Source organism: Lathamus discolor, chromosome 2 (assembly GCF_037157495.1).
Source record: "Lathamus discolor isolate bLatDis1 chromosome 2, bLatDis1.hap1, whole genome shotgun sequence".
Classification (NCBI taxonomy): domain Eukaryota; kingdom Metazoa; phylum Chordata; class Aves; order Psittaciformes; family Psittacidae; genus Lathamus; species Lathamus discolor.
Genome location: NC_088885.1, coordinates 7092164 through 7104454, shown reverse-complemented (window position 1 = coordinate 7104454; position 12291 = coordinate 7092164). Strand labels below are relative to the sequence as shown.

The following is a 12291-nucleotide window of genomic DNA, read 5'->3' as shown; positions in this document are numbered from 1 at the left end:
GGAGGGCAATAAGGGGGGGAGTGAGTGGACGGGCTGTGTGGTTGGGTTTAAACCACAACAGGAGCCAACTGGAGGTGTCAGTGACATCTCAGTCAGGGTACCAGGCACATGTTAGCTTGTGATGTGAGGCTACTTGTCTGTTAGAGAAGCAGCAGATTTGAGATAGCAGAGCTGAAAACACTTAGCTTTTCTATCCAGGCTGCATGCCTTCTGTTTCCAAATATGAAAATAAATCTCATGGTTTCTTTCAGGTATTTGAGGAAGATCTGTTATTTACTTGTCCTTCTAGCTGCATCGGGTGTGATAAAGGACAGAATGTATGCGCTTTCCTTGGCTCCTTCTGATGTGGTAAAGGGAGACTTATTACTGTGTCTCCCACAGTCAGAAGAAACGTGCTGGGAAGTGTAATGTTTTGGAAGGATTCTCATCTCTTGTTTATAACAACTTCTAGATACTCATTTTTAGATCAAAACAGAGCACTAGGCTGGTTTTAAAACAGTGCTGTGCTTTAGCATTCAGAATGATGGAGGAGGAAACTTCAGGGACTTTAAAGAAAACTGCACTGGTGATAGGTACTTCTGCTGTGAGAACTGAACTGTGGTGTGCACGCTGTGTGCTGCTGCTTCTTGGGAAGCAATGTCAAGTGGAAGGGGCCGTTTATGGCAGCCCTTGTTGAAACAGCCGTCCTGTCTTAAAACTGTAATGCTTAAAAAGGCCTTGTCACCACTGTGGGAAGCGTAGTAAGTGTAAAGCAGCGTATATTTGTTTTAAGTCACATGAAGAGTCTTGGCTTTTTGGCGCGTTAATACATTACAGGAATAGGGAGTCTTTGCTTTTGAGAGTAGAGCCCATAAGCTGACCAGAACCAGGTGCTTCAGACAAACACACAAAGTTCTTTTTGAGAGATCTGGGACAATTGAATCCTAACGTTTGTCCTTCTGACATTTAGAAGCTGGTTTACGCTTTTTAGCATTAGATTTTTCTCTCTTTCTATATGCTGCTTGTTTGATTTTTTTTTGGTAAGGCAAATAGTTTTTGAAATGCTATGCCTCTTTTAAAATCACATATAAATTTGTGAATATCAATTTATATATAATATATATATTCAAATATGTATAAAATACAATACAAATGTAAATACAGCTTGTAACAGGGGCTTCTGAATGCAAACCTTAGGTTTCAATTTATTGTCATTCAATTCCTTTGAAAGCTTGTTTGAGCATTCTGTTTATAGAGAAGGAAGAAAAGTCCTGATCTTACTCCCTACTAGAAATGATTTGTACTTCTATCATGTTCTTTCTTCTTTATTCACCTCTAGAGAAAACATGTTTTTCAAAAGCTTACCTTGTACAGGTTATTTTACCTTGTAAATCTCGGAGCCTTTGAACTCTGTTAGGAGAAGAGGTGATCTGAATACAGTACTTAAACTGATGGCATGTTTTCTGTGTTCACAATAGCACTGTTTGGTTTCTTAAAGAAACAATCTCAGATAGTCTCATTTTACGTAAGACTTTTTGGTCTCAATAACTTGTGAGTCTAAGGGGCATCTTCAGGCACAAGTGAGTCTCAAAAATATAAAGCTAATAAAAAATGAGTGATAGTATGCTTGCAGGAGTGTAACTTTGTCCTAGCAGACACCAGAGAATCCACATGAGGCAGTGCTGTGAGGAATGCTTCAGGGTTCATTTGTATGGCTGGTTACTGAAGTACCTGTAACGCCACAGCCTTTAGGCACCCTGGATTTCTGAAAGCCTTTTGGGTAAGTTTGTCCGTGTAGAGATTCCCTTGGGATTGTGCACAATAGCAAGCCACCTTCTTGAACTTACACAGCTAGTTAAGTTTCTCATAAGGCCTATGAATAATAAAAAGAATGCTTTTGCAATAATTTCTATTGGATTTTATCTGCTGTTCAGGCTTAGTTTACTTTGTTCAGTCTGTTACTTATGAAGCTTCTCAGTTTCTTCCAGTTCTAGTAAAGCAAGAGCAGCATTGTGCAGTCTCAGGTTTTGCCCTAATGGGAGTCATTCTGCATTGCGTGTTATCAATGAATGCTATAAACAACTGATCTTTGCATGAGATATTCGGGTGCTTTTGCAGTTAACCTTCAGCCTCTCCTGGGGAGTTAAAATGAAGACTGTGGCCATGTAGAGGAAGCTCCAACACTATAGCTTGCTTCCACTTCGTCATTCTTCAGCTTACTTGTAAGTGTGACAAATTTTAGTGACATATAATCATTTGCATCATGTTGGGTTTCAGTTCCCAAGGAATTCTTGGATACCCCACACTTAGGCTCGGTGCCTTGTTACTGTAATACACTGTGTATTTCAGTGCATTTGCTTTCCATGCTTTGGCATGGGTTTACTGCAGGTGAGGGAGGTTCTCAAAGCTTTGGTTACCCAAGCAGCATCACACAGTTGCGCATGCCCCTACTCATGTGCTGTCATGGTCACAGCTCCACTAGCTTGTGATACAGTTCAGCCTTACCCAAATTATTTTACCTGTAATAAGTTACCTTAATAGTAAAGAGGAGGCATTTATCCAGCGTCCTACATTGTAATGCAACAGGTTTGCTTTTCAGAGAAATTCTGATCTTCTTCAGTTTTTCTTTTCTTTGGTAGACTTCTCTCCCACACTTCCTGCATCTAATATCCATGGAAAATTCATTATTTGTGTTTACAGATCCTGTTATTTCTAGTTCAAATTCCATGTTACTGCATCTTGGACTTCTAAGACTTCCCATTTACAAGTGGATAAGGATAAAAGAAGTTCAGGCTTCTTTCAAAGGACATCACTAGAAGAGAATTTTGATATTCTGAATGAAAGATCTTACCTGTTCATGCCACTTCTGGCATCTCATCTATTAGCCAGACTGACACGCACCGCTTCCTTGTTCTTTCCATTTGCAGTATGTATACCTCCAGGCTTTGCCAGTGTTTGTAGGTTGGGTCTATTTTTATCTCTTTCCATTTTAATTTAGAATCCTTCCCTGATTACCTCCTCAGCTTTTGACAAGTTTTGCTCTCTAAATTTCATTGTTACTGAAGTGGCTTTTTGTACCTGTTCAGCCTCAAAGATATAGAACTTAACTACGTTGCTTCTGAGCCTGAGGCAAAGAGTCAGCAAGTAGTGTTTTTAATCAGCTTCTGTGGTGTTTGTTGTGGTCGGGGGGAGTTTATAATGTGTCAAGAATGTTCAGTTCCTTGCTGTGCTTTGAACTACCTATCCCTAGAAGCAGTCACTTTAAGAAGTGAATTCTATTGAATCTATAGAATGCTTTTAGTTTCCTTGAAGGTAATTACGATGTACTTTTAAAATACAAAATGAACACATTTTTTTGCGGCCTGGTTAAGATGGGAAACTTAGTGCTGGAAAACAGATATAAACTGACACCACGTAACCCTTCCTTGTATAAATTGGTAAGGGTGGACGAGGGGGTGATATTTACAAAGACTAATTTTAAGGAGACTTGTCTCCCCAAATCCCCTTGCTCGTGCTGACACAGGATCCTGCTGGGGCAGATCATGCATGTAAGCTTGAGTCCAGTTCTGAACTGCCATTGGAAAGGTGTCCTAGGGAGACTTAAGGAAGTAAGCTTTCTTAAATTAACGTGGCCTTAATGAATACGCCTGCGACTCTATAGTATCGGGGACTCATGGTGTGTGTGTAGTCTGAAGCTAAAGTAAGTGTCTGTGAGATGGTTTTCCAGGGAGGAAGATAACATCACACAGTTTAAGGATTGTAGGAACATATAAATAAGCAGGTACCACAGAGCTTAGGTCTTTGCTAACCTCCTTTATGGTACTTCTTAGCTAAGGAGATACTTTGCTTGGTATGCCAATTCTGTGACATAACTCTTGTCGTGATTGACTTGCTTGTGGTTCATTACCAAATGCTTTGTGAGGTTGTATTCTGCAAATCTGAGAGGTGCACTTTTGCACAGGGCTCTGCTGAATTATCCTGATAAGCTTCAGATGCTTGCAGTATGGGCTGCTGAAAGTAGTACTGAAATCAGTACTGAAACAAATTGTTTTGATTCCTTGTGCAGTTAGCATAGAGAAAGGTATTACTGGAGCTTAATATGTCATCCAAAGAGATGTCTAATTGCACTCCTGAAGTGCTTGTTTCACACCATTGTTGTAGCAGCAGTTTAATGGGTAACCCAAGTTACGTAGTCTGCATACACAGTCCTACCCGGAGTCCTTTGTCCATGCACCGATCTGTTATGTGGGGCACATACTGGGGGGGAGCAGCCATCAGGATCTCTCCTCAGCTTCAGGGGTGCCATGCCTCCTGCACTGCAGTCCAGAAGCACTATCCTCAGAGCAGTCAACTTTGCGAAGAGCAAAGACTTCTAATCTCCTTGGGGCCAGAAAAAAGTGGAAGAAATACCCATTTCCTGAAATTTAAAGCTTGCTTTTTCAACATTTTATACTGTATTTGGTTCAGGCTTGTTTCTCCTGGGGTATTCCTCTTCATAAAGGGACACCATCTTAAAGAATACTTAATGAAAACTGGGAAGGAGACAAGCGTGCGTATCAGTCATGATGATTGCCTGAGATATTCTTGCTAAAATCCTTTTTCATTTCCAAGTAAACTAACGTATGTGATTGTTAAATAGGTCTTTGCTTTCCAGGACAAAAAAACATTTAACATTTTACTTCTGTAAAATTACTCTCCATGTGGAGTAGGGAAGGGATTTATTCTGAGAATGGGAATGGACAGAAGAGGTAGGCCCAAGAACCTGTAGGTTATTGCGGATCAGCCTATATAATTACCGGTAAAATAGAGGAAAAGCATTAGAAGCAAAATGTCTTCCTTTTTATAGCTATCCTGAATAATTCTACATTTGTTCATGCATGCTATGGCTCCCATGATGATAGATAATTTGCCATAACTTCACAAATGCATTACTAAATTACAAGCTTACATATGCTCATGTGGAGATGGCCAGCTTTCCTCAATCAGAGCCCACCAAGCCATTTTCTGTGGTACTTCAAATACTGAAACCAGACTTGTTTGCCTCTCCTGTTATTTCGGCCACTCTGTAGAAGCTCCTCCTGTTAGTTGTGTACTAACTGTGACTGTGATAAGTCTGTCTCCATTACCCTGCTAAATTGAATTCTGTGGGGTGTTGCAGTTAGCTCGTTCTCAAGGGTTGTTATGCTGGGACTAGCAGATGTACAAGAACTAGCGTGAGTTAGTGAAGTTACTATTTACAGGCATTATTCCATTAGAAGGTTATCAGAGTAGTTGTTCTGGGGTGGTTTTAAGCCCATAGCTCAAAACCTGGATGAAAAGAAATGTTAAAATGTGTATGCAGTGATTGACAGGGGTTTCTAATGGACTGGGCAGTTTTCAAAAGTGTATTATCATTGTTGGTACGCTGCAGTGTAATGGAGCTGGTTGTAATTTCCATGTCACTTTATTACACTCAGGGTTTGTCTATGAAGTTTATCTGATAAGCTGGCTTCAATAATCTCTCACATGTTGTGGCCCACATTTAGCATAGTTATTAAAATAGATTTGGATACTACACAAAGAAATCTTCTTGGTGAATCTGATTGTTTTACTGAAAAAAAAGGTGAAATGATAAGTGAAATTACTGTTGAAAGTTGCAGATGGTGTGAAACCAGCTTTGAGATCCCCAGCAGGAGAAAGACATGTTGGAAGAGAGTGAAAAAATGATGAGAGGGCTGGAGCAGCTCTGCTCTGGAGCCAGGCTGAGAGAGCTGGGCTGGTTCAGCCTGGAGAAGAGAAGGCTCCTTAAGGGGAGACCTTAGAGCAGCTCCAGTGCCTAAAGGGGCTACAGGAAACCTGGAGAGGGGCTTTGGACAAGGGCCTGTAGGGACAGGACAAGGGGAATGGCTCTAACCTGACAGAGGGGAGACTGAGATGAGCTCTTGGGAAGTTCTTTACTATGAGGGAGATGGGACACTGGCACAGGGTATCCAGAGAAGCTGTGGCTGCCCCATCCATGGCAGTGCCCAAGGCCAGGCTGGACAGGACTTGGAGCAACCTGCCCTAGTGTGAGGTGTCCCTTCCCATGGCAAGGGGTTGGAACTGGATGAGCTTTAAGGTCCTTTCCAGGCTGTGAATTTATGCTGATTCTAATAACTTGATATGGTATTGCTTAGTTACAATGTACAGCCTTCTGATTAACTCCATCATGTTCACTGACCTTTCTTCTGTGACCCAGAAGTAGGGTGGCTTGTCCTTCACCATTTCCTTTACAGCAGAACACTGTACTATGCCCTTCCAAATGCACTTGGAGCAGTATGGCGTTCACTACATCTCTGCATAAAGAAAGGGCTAGACCATTAATGCCAAGAGCAGGTGTCAGCACCCAGTTATCTTCTACCAGTCTGTGTTCAAATTTGTTGAAAGGAGGGCTCAGAACTTCTGTCTGGCCCATAGCTCTTAGGCTGAGTCACCTTGGGCAACATGTGAGTAGAGGATTAATATTAAAATTTGCGTTTATTATTATACAGTATAAACACATCTATATTATACACAGTATTATATATCATAATATGCATTATATATATTATTATACACATACATTATATACGTATAAATATGCATTTATTATTATAACATTGTACATGTTGTGTATATGTGCAAGGGGGTGTAGGTTTTGCTGTAAGTTTGCAGAACTGTGTGTGTATATTGTACATGCACACATATATATGGATGGATACATATATTTATACAGCATGATAGCCAAAATACAGTTTTTTTCCACTTCTGTTCCATCTAATGGACAGATTTTATGAAATTGAATAAAGACATCATTCTGGCTTTAGCGGATCTAGTAGAAAATACTATTCTTTCTGCAAGTCTCTTTTGTGCCTGTATCACATCTGTAATATAGCTAAATTTGCGTTAACTTCTGGAGTGATTCAGAGCTTTCTAATCCAATTTTCTATTGAGATAAATAGTACTATGGCACAAAGTGCTATAGATGTTAAATTTAAGATGCACATGCTAAGCACATAGAAAATAAGCTGCAGTGGTAACAGTCGTGAATCCTATCTTGTCCTCTCTCAAGACCCCTTTGGAAGCAGAATGAAGTTCCTGGGTTTGTGAAGAGAGATAAAAAGGGGAATGTATTTTATTGCTATGTGAAACTTTTAAAGGTGCATTGCATTTTTTTCCCCAGTAGTCATTTTATACTGTTAATAACTAAGAAAGGACTGGACCTGGGATGTGGTTAGCCTGGATTATTGAATTATGGTCCCCTGAGGATTAGAGGAACAACTGGTATAAATTAGTGGAGTTCCCCCGAAACGCATGATGCTGTACTGATTTACGTGAATGGAAAATTTGATCCCCTCTTGCCTACCTGATACAAACAGCTCAGCTGTGAGCACAGCAGGCTGCCCGGAGAAAGCTGCTGGGATGGGGCTTTCTGCAAGCGAATAACTGATAAACCAAGAAGGAAGGAAACCACAGGAAAACAAGGAAAAATATGAGGGGGGATAAAACACAAAAGTGCTTCTGTGATGGGTCCTTTCCTCAGGGTCATTGATCTTACTTTGAGGTTATTGTCTGTAAGGGAGGGTGACCATGCCCCTCTGTGGCAGTGCCTGGCCTCAGTGGTGAAGCTCTTGGCAGCAGTGGCAGGACCAGCAGACTGGTGTATGTTCCTTCCTCAACCCCCGTAGTTCACCACTGTTCCCCCAGAGTTAATTCTGCTCTCAGTGAAAACTGAGCCATCGGAGATTTGCATTTTGATGGTTTCCCTCTGCAGTATGTGAAGAAAACACTGAGCTAACAGTGGTTTTATCAGGGAGTATGGCATTGGTGGTTTTCCCCCCACAAATTCAAGCATTCAGTCAGTGAATGTATGGGGGAGAGGCATGAAGGGCTTTTGAGCTCAAGAGCTGCTCCCTGTGCTGCCAGTGCATCTCCTTCCACCCCTCTGCTGCCTGCAGTTTCACTAATGGCTGATGTCTGAAATGTGGTGAGGATGCCAAAGCATTCCCCTGAGAGTAAAGCCTTCAGTTTAAGTCCAGGCCTAATAGATCTCCTGCCTTGTACCCCACCACTTAAACTGCTGAACCTGGACATTTGTTGGTTTGGGTTTTCTGTTTTCCTTAATTCTTTTTAAGGTTCTAACTGCAGTCACTAAGCAAATTCCTATTCGCATTCTTCTAGCCTAAACAAAACTCAGTGTCCAAGAGCATTGTAAGAGAGTGTAAGACTGGTAGGGTCTGAGCTAGGGGAAATGGGAATCGCTGCTTATGCATCTTTTTGTAGACCTTATTAATCTCTTTTTTTTTTTTTTTTTCCACTCTGCACAGCGTAACTAAGTCCAAATTGGCTGAATATGGCCAAGAATCTTTTTATGGACCTCGGCTAATGCAGTTTTTATTAGTAGGAATGGCAAAAAGTGTCTTTCTAATTTATGGATAAATAAAATCCCTCCTACTCATAGATTTTGATTCCAGGAGGGTAGAACAGTAAAAGTCTGATGAGCACACCTGCAAATCAGGTTGCTGGCAGGCTTGCAGGAAAAGAAATGGATGAGCACAATAAGCATTAAATATGTTGTAGTTAAGTCACACAGGGTCAGACTCATCCTTGGTGTAATTCCACTGCAGTTAGTGGAGTTATAAGGGAGAAATGTTCAATGTTTAGCTTTTAAAATCTTGCTTTTAAAAATTGTAATCTATCTGACCTTCCTTTTTGGCTCACTTTGGTAGGTATTTATGTACCATAATGATACAGGAGCATATAGAAAGGTATAGATTTGTTGCAGTGACTGAAGTCAGAGGAGGGACTCTTTCCTGCATCAGCAACTGCCATGTCTAAAGTAAATAAAAGCTTTGTAAAGAGGCTCTTCTCCTACCAGACAGTGAAATAATGTGCTGAGCATCCCTGACTTTGGATCTATTCATGTAATAAACAAGTACTTACTTGGATAGCCTATTAAAAAGAGCCCAACCCAAGCCAAACCAAACCCAAAACTAACACCACCACCCCCTGAAAAACCCCCAACAAAACAGCAATGACAGTAAGGATTGTTGCAGTCTGTCATCTGAGGAAGATCCTCCTTTACAAGGCTTTGTACTTCTTCAGCAGAATCTCTCTCTTTAAGGGAAGACCTCGCTGTCTGCTGATGTATTCTGCTGGGAGAGGTAGGCAATATTTTACAAACTGTAAATTCTCTTCCCTTTATTTTTTATTGGAAAAAAAAAGAAACAACTCAGAACAAAAAAAAAAAAACCAAACCAACATATCCAGAGTACACAAAACAGCATTTGATGCCTGTGGTACAAGAATATGGAGTTAATGGTCCCAGTCCTCCAGTTCTGCAGTCTTGGCAGACTTCACTCTTTCTGCCAAATGCATTTAAATATGGAAGTACAACAACAACAAAAAGACAGATTCGTTTGAAAGAGTAACACACCATACTCACTCTGTTCTACCTAACAGCCCCTTCTACCCAGCACCATACCCACGCCGTACCCACCCCGTTCTACCCAGCACCATATCCACACCATACCCACCTTGTTCTGCCTAACACCATATCCACCCCATTCTACCCAACATCATACCCAGCCCGTTCTACCTAACCGATAGGGAAAATGCTTGTCTAAAAATGTAAAGAAAGCTCTTAGTGACTTTGAAGTATCCTCTGCTTTCCGAGCTGGGCTTCCACTTCACACTGACAAACCCCGTGACTGACAGTGGTGCCAGAGGGAATTCTGCAGATCCGCTTGGAAACGTCTCACTGAGGCACCGCAGGTGGGCAAGCTGCCTGGCTAATGCAGTGTTAGCAATCTCTGGTGCCTTTTAGCATGTGCACAAACCGAAATTATCAGCTGTTTCTAAACAGCCATTGCTCGTACCAACTGTGACTAGAATTTGTAATCATCAACTTGAATTCATTGCTGTCACAAGTATGAAAAATCCTGCCGAGTCAAGGGCTTCTTTGGAAGTTGCTGAGAAAACAAAACAAAGAGGGAAAGAGTTTGGATTGTTCATTTGCATATCAATCCTCTAAAAGATTGCTCTTACAAAGCTGCTTTCCATCTCCTTCCTGGAAGTCTGCCTCGCATGTTGTGAACAAGGAAACTATTTTCCTAGAGATTACTGTATATTAATTGATTATAAATAAGGACAGTGAGGAGAACATCTGGTAAGGAGCAGAGTGGTGGGTTCAAAACGGCAGGTGATTTAGCCTTGTGTCTTCCATCAAAGCTAATATCCCTCCAGAAAATGCTGTAGTCCTTGTTTCCTTTCATTTTTCCCCTGCATCAGTTATAAATTGTCTTGGAAAAGTGGTGATGGATCCAGCTCTGTTCAGGGCTTTTTTCCTTCCTTTATCTATCCACCAGGCTGCTAGACTGTGCTGTGCCAGCCTGACAGTCATTTTGTGTATCCTATTATTAAATGTGCAGTACTGCTCTGGAGCACAGTAAGCTCTCTTAAGAAAGCCAAGTCATTAGAAACAAACCATTTTGGAGGTTGACCCTGAATAGGAGACAACGCCGATCGATGAACACACACATATTGTCCACCTCGGATTACTGAAATGGCTTTGCTGAGTAACTCTAGGCTGGGTCAAACAGTCATTGCCTGGCCACAAATCATGCATACCAAATTTAAAGATGAAAAGGGCTTTATAGGGGATTGTAAGGTGTGGGCAAAAATGGGGTATGTTTTGGAAAGTAAGTTCCAGCTTTAACTACTGAGTACCCTCCACTGCTTCAAGGTTTGCCCCAAATTTCTTTTAAGAAGGCTTATTTTGGCAGTATGATTTAGTACTGAAAACCTTAGTGGTTTCTGTTAAAAAACTTAGTGGTTTCTGTCCAAGACCCTTGAGTTGGATGGCCTGTTTTGTGTCAGGATAGATTTTGAGGTCTGCATATTACTTTGTGTGCATCAATAGTTACTGTGCTTTTATAATACCATTTAGCCAAGGATCTGAAAATAGTATATTAGAACTCTAAGTAAAATTGGTGAGGCATTTTGTGGCTACAGACTGTGGGAATCCTTTACGGCCCCAGTGATAAGGCTTCTAGAATAATGATGCTCACATTCATTAAAATATGTATTAACAATGATGAGTGATATATGTAAAATCCTGCTGTACAGCACAAGAAATGTTAAGTAATGGCTCTTAGAAGAACCTTTCTAGTAGTTAAGCATATCCGAAAAGATGGCTGATGATTCAAGGTATGAGGTTACTGCTCAGTTTATAAAAAGAGGTAGAAAAAGCAGTTTTCCTAAAGAGTGTTAGCATGTGTTCCTCCGTGCCTGAACAGAAGTAATTCTCATGGTATAATATTTGTTCAATACATTTATAAAGAAGAGAGGTGTCTGAATGCCTGCAGCTGGAAGAGGGTATAATAACAAGCCCCTCATGCTGGTGTATGATGTGTCAGAGAGAAAGGGATGGCTGCAGGATTAACCATCGCTTTTGACATAGAATATGAGTGATGATGTTGAGAGTGTGGTCAGCTCAGGAAGGCAGAAGGCTGGATAACAATATGCATCTGTATGAGAAGCTGAACTAGACTCTTGCTAATCCTTTCTCATCATGTTCACAACAGCTAATTTTACGTAGCACTTATATAGTCACAGACTGGTTTGGGCTGGAAAGAACCTTAAGATCATCCAGTTCCAACCCCCTGCCACAGGCAGGGACACCTTCCCCTAGAGCACGTTGCTCCAAGCCCCTGTGTCCAACCTGGCCTTGAACACTGCCAGGGATGGGGCAGCCACAGCTTCTCTGGGCAACCTGTGCCAGTGCCTCAGCACCTTCATCTTGAAGAATTTCTTCCTTATATCTAGCTTGAACTTCCCCTGTTTCAGCTTGAACCCATCACCCCTTGTCCTATCACTACAGTCCCTGATGAAGAGTCCCTCTCCAGCATCCTTGTAGCCCCATTCAGATACTGGAAGCTGCTCTGAGGTCTCCACACAGCTTCTCTTCTCCAGGCTGAACAGCCAATATTTTCAGCCCGTCTTCGTATGGGAGGTGCTCCAGCCCCTGATCAATCTCGTTGCCTCCTCTGGACTCGCTCAAGGAGCTCCATGTCCTCCTTATGCTGGGGACACCAGAACTTTGTGCATTACTCCAAGTGGGGTCATTTACTGGCATAGTCCCAGTTGTGTGAGTTGGATATATTTAATCAGGTTATTTACTATTCTGTGTCATAGGTCAGTAGAAGTTGCTATCATGTAGTTGCAAGGGATATCATCATCTCTTCATGTCTACTCATATTTTATTGGTTAAAGGCATTTTATTGTGTGCTCTCTGTTTAGAAATGAAGTTTCTGC

The 12291-nt window shown here is 41.4% G+C and overlaps 1 protein-coding gene across 1 annotated transcript in view; it reads left to right on the top strand.

The window, feature by feature from the left end:
- Positions 1 to 12291, top strand: part of ADCY1 (adenylate cyclase 1) — a 138292-nt gene that overhangs the window by 68953 nt on the left and 57048 nt on the right. The gene's annotated exons all lie outside the window — the stretch shown is intronic.